This window comes from Hoplias malabaricus, chromosome 1, assembly GCF_029633855.1.
Source record: "Hoplias malabaricus isolate fHopMal1 chromosome 1, fHopMal1.hap1, whole genome shotgun sequence".
NCBI classification, from domain to species: domain Eukaryota; kingdom Metazoa; phylum Chordata; class Actinopteri; order Characiformes; family Erythrinidae; genus Hoplias; species Hoplias malabaricus.
Genome location: NC_089800.1, coordinates 35,658,416 through 35,672,631, shown reverse-complemented (window position 1 = coordinate 35,672,631; position 14,216 = coordinate 35,658,416). Strand labels below are relative to the sequence as shown.

At 42.0% G+C, this 14,216-nt stretch overlaps 1 protein-coding gene across 5 annotated transcripts in view; it reads left to right on the top strand.

Moving 5' to 3' along the window:
- The window catches only part of zgc:172282 (leucine-rich repeat and fibronectin type III domain-containing protein 1-like protein), a 315,052-nt gene that overhangs the window by 278,562 nt on the left and 22,274 nt on the right, over positions 1 to 14,216 (top strand). For 3 of the 5 annotated variants that reach the window (XR_010801221.1, XR_010801227.1, XR_010801209.1), the window contains one exon: positions 8 to 938. The exons of 1 other annotated variant lie outside the window; for it this stretch is intronic. The gene's annotated coding sequence lies outside the window, so the exon portion shown is untranslated. Of the gene's footprint in view, positions 1 to 7; positions 939 to 14,216 lie in introns of those variants that run through there. One more of the 5 variants, XR_010801215.1, reaches the window with a different exon arrangement.

The following is a 14,216-nucleotide window of genomic DNA, read 5'->3' as shown; positions in this document are numbered from 1 at the left end:
TATCAAGGTGCCATCAGTGATAGAGGGATCTTAAAGCAGTCTGGCATTGTGGTCCTCCTTAACCCATCTATGGCCATCATGGTGGACATCGGTTTCCTTGTTGAAGACTGCATTCCATGCAAAGTCAACATACCCAAGCTTCTGTCAAAGAGAGCTCAACTGTCTAGGTCAGAGATCAGAAAGACACAGTCCATTGCAAGTCTATATTGACCGTGTGATTCACAGGGTCAAAGAACATAACATATTCAGCACAGTGATCTCCCTTTCAGTCACAGGCAGCATAAACCAGCTTTTTGCTGTTGCCTGTCTTTTGGTGAATTATCAAAATGGTCCCTTGGTGAAAGCCTGGCCAAGCAATTGCTAATCTCAATCCAGAGGACAGATGATAATGTAATGTGAATGTATAATTCTTATCCGAGTTGTGACCTGTGCATTTTTTTAAATGCTTAAAATGATCCCTTTAGGTCATGCACTGCATTGTATATATAGATTGTGATGTTAAGGTACAGTGTGATTGGTTAAAGCAGAAATCTTTAAGATTTTTTTTTTAATTGAAAGCAGTAGTGTTCCTGAGTGGGGAGATGACAAAATATTTTAATAAATGGCATCAGTGTGGTTTTGCTACACTTTATGCAAAGGCAAATATATTATTTCTAAATACAGGGTGTCTGGTAGGTTCCAGGTCCGTTTTCTGGATAGATCAGGTTTTGCTGGTTACGTGAACAACCATGGCACTGTTAATGGTGCTAAAACTTTTAATGAGGATACAAGATCTACTGCAAAACTGGGGATATCAGAAATGCAAACTCTTTATTTTTAGCATACGCTGTGTAATTGTACATTCCCACCAAAAACTTAGTCACTTTAATGTTTTCACTTTTATATGGTAAAATTGAGACAACAAAATACACTACTTTGTATTTTATATTTTTACTTCATATGTAAAAATATGTAAAATGTGAAATATATGTGAAATGAATACAATGCAATTTTTAATTGTTTGAGTTCATGTCTTCATTATGGTTTTCAATTACTTGGGCATGGAGAGGTATTTTGGCATGTAAGTGTTAAAGAAAAACACATCACACCTCATATGCGCTGCACAAAGACATCAGGTGATCAATAACTGGCCCTGGACTTACCAATAATAACAATGGCTCTCTTTCATTTTGTGTAGGCCTTTGAGGAATTTGCAGTCTACATAGCTTTGTGCATTTGGGCATTTAATTTCAACAAGCCCAAACGATCAGGCGATGCACCTAGCCAAGATGCATCTAGATGGATCACTACCACACTTGGTCAAGTTTGGGTTTTTCTGAACTGCATAGTCCTTTAAGGCCCCCTTTTCCATTTCCAGTCCCCTCTTCATGTGCACTGTTTGTCGTGTCCCTCTGATTATGCTTTCTGCCAGGCTTTCTGCAGTCCCTGGACCTCTAATGTGGCTCACCTCTCTAAAATGTGAGGCAATCATTCTTTCTCTCCTAAGTGAATGACACTCAGGTGTAGTACTTTAGCATCTTGTTGCATCCTCAATAAGGTGTGACTGTGACAAGGTCAAAGAAAGTGAGCTCAGGTGGAGCTGTTCTGGGTGTGTTGGCACAAATGAATATTCAGTTGGGTTTAGATGGTAACCTTCTAGTGGCACACTCAGGAATGCGGGTGCATCTTCATGTATGATTACACTGTCAGATGGAGGTGGTGGTTGCTGATAGGACAGTACACTGTACATCAGCTTGTACCTTCCCAAAGACGGAATCCACAAGTGACATGTCACCCAAGGTGTTCATTGTGCAGATGAGTTGAAGAGATTCTGCTTTTATTCTAGCGTAGGCAGGTCCAGAATTGAGGGTGGCTGGGTTTGGGAGCTCACCGCTATAGCCCTTGTAAAGTGTAGATCTGAAATAATAGAACAGTCATTTACTTTTAGCAGAATAGATCTGAATGTGAACCACATATAGTCATCAGAATTACAAAGAGGAAAAATTAAACAGATTTTGAAGAGAACAGGGTCTCCAGCAAGAGCAATGATGCATTATATGAATGTCTAATCAATATTCATTATTTGATATTACAATTAATAAACCAGTTGTGTGATAAAACCAATCCTTGGTTATTTGTTTGTGTGTGCACCTTTCTTGTATGGAATTATAATTTCTAGTTCAGATTCCATTTCAGAGTCAAGAACCCACGGCGGGTCAATGAGCATAATTCATTAATGATAATATGTGAAGATGACCTACTTGTCTAAGCTCAAATTAAGACAGGTAAGGGCACTACATATTAGTTAATGGCTCCCAAACATGGAGCTTAGCAAAATGAATTAAATAATTCATTATTAATAAAATAATAATTAATTATCATTGACTCCGCTATGTAGTGCTAATGCCACTGCAACGTGTGCTTACTATTTCCACTACAGGGCCCTCACTGTTATCTCATTAGCCTTTGTTGTGTATTCTCTTCTGGAGTGGTGTGTTGAAGGTGAAGAAGACTTTCCGCAGACACGTCTTGAGTTGCAAATAAAGTTTTTATTTATTACACAAAAGAACAGTGTCTTTACAAGGTCAGAAGAACCTGTAGGGAGAGTGTGCTAATTTGTCTCTCCCCACTTTAGTTCAAACGTTCAACTTATATAAAATAACTTAACTGTAGGTAATGGGGTGAGAGAACTGGGGGACATTTGACTTCAGAAATGATATGTGGAGACCTAAAAGAGTTGGACATTCTTATGTGCTGCATGCCTCCAGTAACAGATGTACACTCAGACACATTTTTATGCACAATACACTTCACCTTATTTTTACCTGATACTTCCATCAGAAATACAGGGTAAACACATTAAAAACAGACATTTCTAGTACAATGGTTAAATTGGCTTGTCACTAAAATACAAGTCATATCACTAGGTTGCCACCTCAAGCTAGTTAGAATTAGCATCATAAATGTACCTTTAAAATTAGAGGTAGGATGAAACATAGAAAACTTTTCATGTTTACTCTTCGGCATTGTAATTGATACTCTGATGATACGATGCACAACGTTAACAGTAAACTTTGGAAACTCCAAGAGGCACCTTGTGAACTTCATAGACTCAGCCATAACACAGGCACTTCCATATACCAACTGGAAACATCCTACCATCCTTGCACCAAACGAGGAAGAGATGTATGCACCGAGGGTATTGTGAGCTGCATTTGACTGCTCAGATTTTTCACCATTCCATGGGCCTCGGTTTTCCCCTTTGATGCTCTCAGACTGGTTCTAAGTCTTCCCGCTAGCACCAGAGATCCAAAAATTTCCCTAGAGAGGTGGTGAGTACTGAGCACGCACCAACTAAATTTTGTTTGGTTGCATTAAACAAGTGAAGTGGGTGTGATGTTTATTCCATAGTATTTTATACATGATTTTGAAAATCACCATATTCGTTTGATTGAGTATACCGAGGATATGCAGGTTTCCATCTGAGTACATTTAAAACTGCACAAATGTCCCATTCAGCTCTGTTTTTCCCACCTACTCATGCATGGTGTCATGGAAATTGTCAACTAATAATAAGAAATGAGACAGAAAGTGGTCTTAGAGTAACTTTTATTGAGAGCATTTAAAAACATACACTAACCCTGTACTCTGCTCTGCCCGCTCTCCTCTGAGACAGAACAAAAAACCTTCTTTCTTAGCTGAGTCACCTATCAGAGAGGAAGAGAAAACAGTCTTTTACAAACCGGATTCCAAAAAAGTTGGGACACTACACAAATTGCGAATAAAAACTGAATGCAATGATGTGGAGATGGCAAATGTCAATATTTTATTCGTAATAGAACATAGATGACAGATCAAAAGTTCAATCTGAGTAAATGTAACATTTTAAAGGAAAAATATGTTGATTCAAAATTTCAGAGTGTCAACAAATACCAAAAAAGTATTGGCACAAGTAGCAATAAGTGGCTGGAAAAAGGAAATTGAGCATATAACGGACAGCTGGAAGACAAGTTGTTGACCAATTAACACTAATTAGGTCAATTGACAACATGATTGGGTATAAAAAGAGCTTCTCAGAGTGTCAGGGTCTCTCTGAAGCCAAGATGGTAAGAGGATCACCAATTCCACCATTGTTGCGCAGAAAGATAGTACAGCAATACCAGAATGGTGTTACCCAGCGTAAAATTGCAAAGACTTTTAAGTTATCATCATCAACCGTGCATAACATCATCAAAAGATTCAGAGAATCTGGAACAATTGCTGTGCGTAAGGGTCAAGGCCGTAAAACTCTACTGGATGCTCGTGATCTCTGGGCCCTTAAATGTCACTGCACCTCAAACAGGAATGCCATTGTCAAAGAAATAACATAATGGGCTCAGGAATACTTCCAGAAAGCATTGTCAGTGAACATAATCCACCGTGCCATCCGCCATTGCCAGCTGAAACTGTACAGTGCAAAGAGGAAGCCATTTCTAATGTGTGGCAAAATGGAAGACTGTTGTGTGGTCAGATGAGTCACGATTTGAAGTTCTTTATGGAAGACTGGGACGCCATATCATCCGGACCAGAGAGGACAAGGATAACCCAAGTTGTTATCAACACTCCGTTCAGAAAGCCTGCATCACTGATGGTATGGGGTTGCATGAGTGCTTGTGGCATGGGCAGCTTGCATGTCTGGAAAGGCACCATTAATGCAGAGAACTATGTTCAGGTTCTAGAACAACATTTACCTTTACCTGTTATCAGTGATTACTACTAATTATTAGTGATTACTACTAAATACTAGTGATTCAATGAGCACACATGTAAGTCAAAGAAATACACACATTTAAAACTTCCCTCCACAGCGTGCACACGCGCTTATTCACAAACAGACACACACAAACACCACGCTGCCCTGCCCTTGTTCTTGTATACCGCTGGTGCATTTCTCAGCACATTTAAATCAAAAATCAAAAGCAAAACACGTAAGCAACTCAGCAAGTTTTTGTCCTAGAAACATAAACCATACCCCAAGAAACCTTTAACGGTCTAATTTTCAAACATACAGATGTTGAAAAGACGTTTACTTTTACCTTGTAGTTATAGAAAGATAAGTAACAAGAGGCAAGGTTCTTTCTAAGACTCAGACCGAGACCCTTGATGGCCCACCCATTCATATTCATATAATAGCATGCAAATCCACCACTCTTATTGGAGGATTATTTTAATCATATACAGTGGGAAAAATAAGTGTTTGATACACTGCCGACTTTGCAAGTCTTCCCACCTACAAAGAATGGAGAGGTCTGTACTTTTTATCATATGTTCACTTCAAATTTGAGAGACAGAATCTAAAACAAATCCTGAAAATCACATTATACGTTTTTTTTTAAATAATTAATTTGGATTTATTGCATGAAATACGTATTTCATCACCTACCAACCAGCAAGAATTCTGACTCTCACAGACCTGTTAGTTCTTCTTTATGAAGCCCTCCTATTCTGCACTAAATACCTGTATTAATTTCACCTGTTTGAACTGGTTTTCTGTATGAAACACACATGTCCAAATGGTCAATCAATTACACTCCAACCTCTCCAACATGCCCAAGACCAAAGAACCATATAAGGACACCAGGGACAAAATTGTATGCTTGCACAAGGCTGGGATGGGTTACAGAACAATAAGCAGCAGCTTGGTGAGAAGGCAACAACTGTTGGTGCAATTATACAATGGAAGAAACACAAGATGACTGTCAAAAGTTCAGACCAACCGATGGGCACAGCGATTCCGTTGCAGTTGCAGCAGAGGGTCCAGGCCCTGGACCGGTTCTGTCCTCCCAGTGGAAGCGACTGAAGCTGGGCTCGCTAAAGAGGCGTTACCTCCAGGGTGAGCAGGCCGCTCCTGGCGTCCTTGGAGCGGTGACATCAGTTGGTATTCCCTTTAGGAGAACTGTTTGCTGTTCTGGTTGGAAGTTCCCTGAGAAAGGGGGCGTCGAAAGAAGCCTTTTTTTTTTTTTCAAGTTCAGAGGTGGCGTCTGGAAATCCGTAAAATGACTATATTAACTATTTACTAATGTCAGGGGTGATTTCTTATTCTTATTCTGCTTTGATCAGCCGTATGTAAAAAAAAAAAACTTTGACTGGGCAATAAAAGAAAACAACAAACAAACAATAGTAAATTAAGGCTGGTGCTGATGGAGTTATTTCTAAAGGAGTAAATATCTGATGTTTACCCATTGCTAACTGACCAGAGTGTCCCCTGTCCAGTTCTAACATTGGCCCTTGTTCTCAGAGTCTTTTTCAAAATGTGCGGAGTCAGAGCTCGTTCTGTTCTTCCGTTGATCCTATACAGCGAATCTTTTCAGCAACTCTCTTCTAAAATTGACTCCGTTCAGCAACTCAATTCTCTAAGCGACTCATGCACTTTCGGCCATAAAACTGTTTTCTAAGTAGCGCCATTATGCCCACTTGAGAGGTAGCCATTCTCTGATTGGCTACTGGGTCTGGGGAAGTACATGTAACCATCTCAAGTTCCACAGGGATCAAATTTTTAACCCTGCTTAGGCGGATAAAACATTCTTGAGTTAATACATCGAGTATATTGATGTAGGTACACAAACTATTCTAGTTATTAGAGATTAATCAATATTCTTTTAACTTGAGAAAGAAGTTGGTCTTCTTGTTTGCTGGGATTTGTATAAATTCATGCAGACATGGTTAGTATACATTTATCTGAGGATATCACATGATTAAACAATAATAATACATTGGATAATGCATAACTGGATGAAGAAATGTATACATGTCCAAGATAACTCTTTTTGGGACAGAGATAAAGCAAGAGAGAGAGAGGAAGCACACATAGGACACGTGGGTGCTATTGGTGACATATGATTTCCCAAATGTCCACTTGGAGGCCCTGTTGGTCCATGCTGTTTCTCCTGGATTGAACTATGATTTTTAGAGAAAATTGGCGCATTTTTTGTGGGCCATCTGGCAATCTTCCTTAGATTAAATCTGAAGATTAGTTTGATAAATGCTCCTGGGGGTCCTGGGTTTCCTCACGTGGTGAATTTTATGAGTCAGTTCTTAGGCTCTATTGACTGATTTAAAGAGCTATCTTTTGGTCTAATAGTGGTCTGGTGGTCATAACTTTCGTAAAGATGTAGGGTCGAACCTTTTGTGAACATCCCAGGGTCAAACTGGAAAGAGGTTTCATGACCTCCTGGTCTCAAAAGAGACAATGTGTGTGCGTGTGTGTGGGGGTAGTTTCATGGGTTCCTCAAGCGGAGAAGCGGAGCTCAAGCGAAGAAGCTTAGAATTCCTTGGCCTTCCTCCACTACAGATCTGTATGGAGGAGTGGGCTAAAATCCTTACTGCAAGTGTGTACAAACTTGGTCAAAAACTTCAGGAAATATCTGACCTCTCTAATTGCAAGCAAAGTTTTCTGCAAATATTATGTTCTGGTTTTTTTATTGTATCAAATACTTATTTCATGCAATAAAATGCAAATCAATTATTTACAAATCATAAAATGTGATTTTCTGGATTTTTTATTTCTGTTTCTCACAGTTGAAGTGTACCTACGATAAAATTGACAGGCCTCTCCATTCTTTTTAGGTGGGAAAACTTGCAAAATTGCCAGTGTATCAAATACTTGTTTTCCCCACTGTAAGCAAAAGCACATGGATGTGTTATCGCACTGAGCACATAGCTTTTCAGCTGCCTGAGAAGGAACAGCTTCATTTTGTAATAAGTAACTGAAGTATATTTGACTTTTTTTTCTGCAGCATGTTAGCACAGTGCTGGTTAGCTTTGTAAAGCTGGAAGGAATTTGTGAAGCTGAGGGTAAATGTTTTGTAATTGTGCAGAGACACTGAATTCAGCAGATGAAATGGGGCATATATAATCAACACAATTTTTAATTCTATAATTATTAGAATAATAAGATACACTTATGTTCCCTAACTGAAGGTACAGAAATGTTTATTTAAGGGGTATCACCACAGTGACAGTTTTTCTAACAGTGAGGGCATTCAGCCAAGTCACCTATATGGTAGTTGCCATGGTCCAAATAATTATTTACATATGTGAGGTCAGGCTACTTGCACAGAAGGCGGTTTTCCAAAAAGGTTGGAAAAAAAACCTGGATGGAAAAAAGCCTAAACTGGAAACAAATCTTACAAAAACAGTTTTATGCTCGGACTAGGTGGAAATATTTCCAAAGAGCAAATGTGCAAAAGAGTGGTGGAAAAGGTTTTTTTCAAATAAATGATGCTTCAGCTGATTTAAAAATACTGCACATGCAACAAAGCATTTGCCGGAGCTCTGGGCTGATCTTGCGACCATGGGCTTTTAATGGATTCCCCAGACTCTCCTTCCTCATCTCTCCTCTCCAGATTTTACCACTCTGTTTTCACACCAGCACCCAAACTTCTTATTTTAGTGCATGTGGGGAATATAGTAGACACACAGCAGCACTAAGCAAAAGTCAGAGACCACACAGAATTTTACCTTCCAGTAAACATTAAGAACAAGCTCTATACCACAGAAATTACACAGATGTTGAACAAAAGAATATTAAATCAAGCTTTTTGATATAAAGTGTGCTTTTTATATAAATGACCCACTCAGATCTCTCCCTCTCCCTCGCTTCAATGACATCTCTGATCACGGTGTCTTATGTCGTCTGAAGTTTATTTATTAAAATTTATTGGATGGAAGCGCCACTCATTTTGCATTGTTTTCTGACGATTTTTATTTATTACACAAAACGTGAAAATTTTGAATGGAAACCCACCTATAGAGAGATTTTTTCAGATCAAATATTTTCTTCAGCACAAATTTCACTAATGAAAAATGATCTTGTGTGTAAAGCAATAAAAAGATTTACCATCTCTTCTACAAAAGGAAAATAACAAGGGAGGCAGAAAATGCATAAAATATATTGTATGCCAAACTGGCAACTGGATAAGAGTCACCACGTGATCTAATTTAGGGAGGTAGACCACGCCCCAATTACCTCCACCTCCACAGCTGCATTTATACCCCTTCACTCTCACTCCATCCCTGTGTCGAACAACATCGCAATGTGTTTTGTCTCTCACCCACCCGTTTTCTGCCACCATGGATATCGCTCTTGTCGCCTCTGATGACAAATTATTTTCCACAACCCCCGGTCCCTCATCTACCGGTTCGCAACCTACCCCTAGGCTTCACTTGGTGGTCGGGGTTTCAGCCACTCCTGCTTCGACCACCTCGGGCTCCCGATCCAGCTGCCTCCGAGCTCCGCACTCCGGCTCTAGGCATTCCCGCCACTCCTCCCAATCCTCTCCTCCTCCTTCTCGCCACTCTCTTCACTCCAGTCGCCGGACTACTCCTCCTGCCAATTCTGCCACTCATAGCAGGCCACGCATTTCCCTCCCACTGCTCACGCTGCCGCGGATTGGACAGTGGCCAGACTCCAGAAGGCCTTCCTGCTCAGCCAACAAGAAAACACAATTTTTCTCTCCTACCCTGGCTGCCCCTTCCCGGGTTTCCGTGTTTTCTCGACATTCTCCTCCCCTCCTTGCTACCTTCGTTTATAATTCTCTCTCTCTCCCTCCTTCTACTCTACCTGCCTGTTTCCTTTCTTCCTTTTCCACTGCCCTCCTCTTCCATCCTTCCCACTTTCTCATCATCTTGACCCCCTCCCCCTTCATCCCATCTCATCCCTATTCATCCATCCCCTGCTTCCCATTCATCCCACCCCGACCCTATTTCGTCATCCCAACTATTACTATTTCAGGCTGCACCTTCTCGGGCCCGTCACCTTCTCTCATTCTCTCTTAGAGAAAGGATCCTGCAAGGTGCAAACATTGACCTTTCAGCCTTACTGTGCCCTTCTTCAGCCCCTGTGGCCCCTCACACCATCAACATAGGGGATCTTTCCTTTACACTCAAGGCTGCCGAACTGCAACCATCAAAGGTCCTGTGGTTTCAGAATTCGCACTGGCTTTCTCCATTTACCACGACATTCTCTGTTCTGCCATTCCAATCCATCGGCAGGAACTTGGCAATTACCTGTCCATCTTCCTCAATCTTGCCGTCCGCTTCGGGGGTTCCGCCTTTTATGAATATCTTCAGCAATTATCTGCCCGGGCAGCTGCCCGCCTGCAGCAATGGAACATCTCTTGCTACTGGGACGCTCTGGATCTAGAACTCTACTGTCGTGTCTTTGCTGGTCGCATCGCCCTTCTATGCGACATGTGTGGCAACCCATCCTATCCTGCCGCATCATGTTCACTTCACACACAAACTCCCACTTCTGCAACCACTATTTCCCCCACTTCATTTCCACAGCCACCATCGCACCATGTATTACTACTTCCAGTTCTCGCGATAGTCGCGGACGACGCCTGTCCTACCTCAACGGCCAGATGATTTGTAACAACTTTAACTCAGGTGGATGTTTAGCACCCTCATGTAGATTCCTCCACATCTGCACATACGGTGGCCAGGCTCATGCCCAACCCAGCTGTCCCCTTAGACCACCTAGATTCGGCAGCACCTGACTGCTTCAGTTCCTTTCAACTCCCATCAACGTGCCGGAATTCGCCACCTGCCTCTCCCGTCATCCTGACTCCTGCCTGTTTCCTTCTCGATGGCCTTCTCTTTGGCTTTTCTCCCGGTCTTGTAGTCCTCCCCAACTCCTCCTTCTCTGATCGCAATCTGCTATCAGCCAAAGCTGAACCCGTCATTTCCTCACTTCTAGACAAGGAGGTCTCAGATGGTTTCATGATTGGCCCTGTCTATCTTCTATCCCTTTCTAGCATCAACGCTATCGGCATCGCCACCAGAAAGTATTCAGGCAAGAAACACCTCATCATAGACCTCTCAGCTCCCCTTGGCTCCTCCATCAATAGTCTCATCCCCAGCACAGATTTTTCCCTCTCAAATACTCGAGTTGAGGATGCATTAAGATTATCAAATACGGCGCCTGGTTGTCCAAGGTGGCCTTTAAAATCCTCCCACTTCATCCCGATTTCTGGCACCTTTTTGGCGTGCACTTGTTCATATTATTTTGCAGTCCGGCTGACCTTTGGTTGTAAGAGCAGCCCCAAGATTTTTGACTCCTTTGCCAAGGCCCTATCTTGGATATATCCACCTCCTTGACGACTTCCTGTTGCTCGACCTCCCTTCCTCCCCGCCAGCACGCTGCATTACCCAACTTGACTCTGCCTGAGAGGTGTTCCCCTCTCAGCAGAGAAAACCCTCATTCCACTACTTCACTACTTCACTCAAGTTCATTGGCATCATCCAGTATTCCGTCCTATTCCAAGCATCTCTCCCACACAAAAAACAAGACTGCATCATTCAGTTTCTCTCTGACTTTCTTACTCAAGCTACCATGTTTCCCCGAAAGTAAGACAGTGTCTTACATTCTTTTTACCCCCGAAAGTCCCACTATGTCTTACTTTCGGGGTATGTATTGGTAAAAAATGTCAATTTTTGTTTTAACCATAAAATTAACATTTATTAACAACCTGAACAGTATGGTATACATACATTCATAAAACAGTTTTATAAAAGCAAGTGCCAAGAATGTCTTGTTACAACCGTATCATGACGGTATTTCCATGTATAACATGTAAAACAATGAAAAACGGTAAGAACGAACAGTTTGAATATGTTATACTGGAAGATAAAACAGATTTATTCCATGACAACCATGGCCATGCCAATCAGAGCGGCCACCAGCGGCTGCACATGAGGGCACTGAGGCTGCGTGTTGGACCACGGACAACATTACTGCTGCTCCCGCGGCCTCCACATCCCTCCGCTCATTCCGCTCCAGATCCGTCCGCATCCCGCAGTTAATGCAGCAAAAGGTACCGGTACTATGGCTTATATTTTTCCAACGTTCAGTTTACTATGTCTTACTTTCGGGGTACGTCTTACATTAGCCGACCCCCCTAAAACCCACACTGCGTCTTACTATCGGGGGTGTCTTACTATCGGGGAAACACGGTAGTTTCAATAAGCATCAGCTCCTCTCTCTGTTGGGTCACTTCAACTTCACCATGCGAATTGTCCCTCAAGGTCACGTTTTCGTTTCACACCTCCTTAATCTTGTCTCTTCTTTCTCCTCTCTGTTCCAGGTTATTAACCTAGAATCCACTTGTAAATCCAAGCTAAACTTCTGGCTCCTCCTCCTCCTCCACAACTGGAATGGCATCTCATTATTCTACGATGACGCTCTTTCCAATCCCGAAGACCCCTCCATATTTACGCAGGCTGCTCCTTCTATAGGTTTTGGTGGCTACTACAATGGTCACTGGTTCGCATCTTATTGGCCCTCAGAACTCTCCTCCTTCTCAATTGACACCGGCTCAATTTTGTTGCGCAAGTTGTACCCCATCGTGGCCATTGCCATTCTTTGGGGGCACAAATGGGCCCATCGCATCATTACCATTCATTAAGATAACATGTTGCATCAGTCGTAAACGTAATTAACAAAGGGCGTTCAAAGTCTCATTTGGCATTCAGTCATGCCCCAATTCATTTTAAGGACCACTCACATCCCTGGCCATTCCAATCCAATAGCTGACTCTCTCATTTTTAATTTCAGAGATTCAGAGCATTGGCACTTCAATCGGACCTTCATCCCACGTAGATGCCTTCATTTTCAGAAGTCATCTTCCCACGTCATCCCGGCTCCGCCATCTTTCAATCATCTTCAGATGTTTCCATGAACTTCATAACATCCCGTTTCCCCACTGTCTCTTCAACTCTCAAAGCCATGTTCCTCCTAGCCTTCTTTGTCTTCCTCCGCTGCTCCGAATTCATGGCATCTTCTTCATCCTACAATTCTTCATGCCACCGCAGCCTCACAGATCTTCAAATTCTCAATGCCACTACATTGATCTTCACTATAAAACACAGCAAAACCGACCAGTTTGGCAGAACCACTCCAGTATATCTGTTCAAACCGTCTTCCCTACTCAGTCCATTGAACCACTCCTTTGCCATCTTCAGACCCGTCACATGCAAGCCTCATCTTGACACAAACCACTTTTCACAACTGAACTTGGATTGGTCGCCACTCGCCATTGGTTCCATCTCCATCTCTGTCACATCCAAATTTTTCTCAGTGGTTTCAATCCCGCTCACTCCTCTGCTCACTCCTTTAGGATTGGTGCGGCTTTATCAGCCTCCCATCAAGGAATTCCCGAACACACCGTCCAAGTCCTCAGGCGCTGGTCCTCACAAGCCTATCAAAGATACAAACCGGATTCCAAAAAAGTTGGGACACTAAACAAATCGTGAATAAAAACTGAATGCAATGATGTGGAGATGGCAAATGTCAATGTTTTATTCGTAATAGAACATAGATGACAGATCAAAAGTTCAATCTGAGTAAATGTAACATTTTAAAGGAAAAATATGTTGATTCAAAATTTCGCAGTGTTAACCAATCCCAAAAAAGTTGGTACAGGCAACAATAAGTGGCTGGAAAAAGGAAATTGAGCATATAACAAACACCTGGAAAACCAATTAACACTAATTAGGTCAATTGACAATATGATTGGGTATAAAAAGAGCTTCTCAGTGTGCCAAAGTCTCTCTGAAGCCAAGATGGTAAGAGGATCACCAATTCCACCATTGTTGCGCAAAATACCAAAATGGTGTTACCCAGCATAACATAGCAAAGACTTTTAAGTTATCATCATCAACCGTGCATAACATCATCAAAAGATTCAGATAATCTGGAACAATTGCTGTGCGTAAGGGTCAAGGCCATACAACTCTACTGGATGCTCGTGATCTCTGGGCCCTTAAATGTCACTGCACCTCAAACAGGAATGCCACTGTCAAGGAAATAACAGAATGGGCTCAGGAATACTTCCAGAAAGCATTGTCACTGAACACAATCCACCGTGCCATCCACCCTTGCTAGCTGAAACTGTACAGTGCAAAGAGGAAGCCATTTCTAAGCAAGCTCCACAAGCTCAGACGTTTGCACTGGGCCAGGGGACTTTTAAAATGGAGTGTGGCAAAATGGAAGACTGTTCTGTAGTCAGATGAGTCACGATTTCAAGTTCTTTATGGAACACTGGGACGCCATGTCATCCGGACCAGAGAGGACAAGGATAACCCAAGTTGTTATCAACACTCTGTTCAGAAGCCTGCATCACTGAGGGTATGGGGTTGCATGAGTGCTTGTGGCATGGGCAGCTTGCATGTCTGGAAAGGCACCATTAATGCAGAGA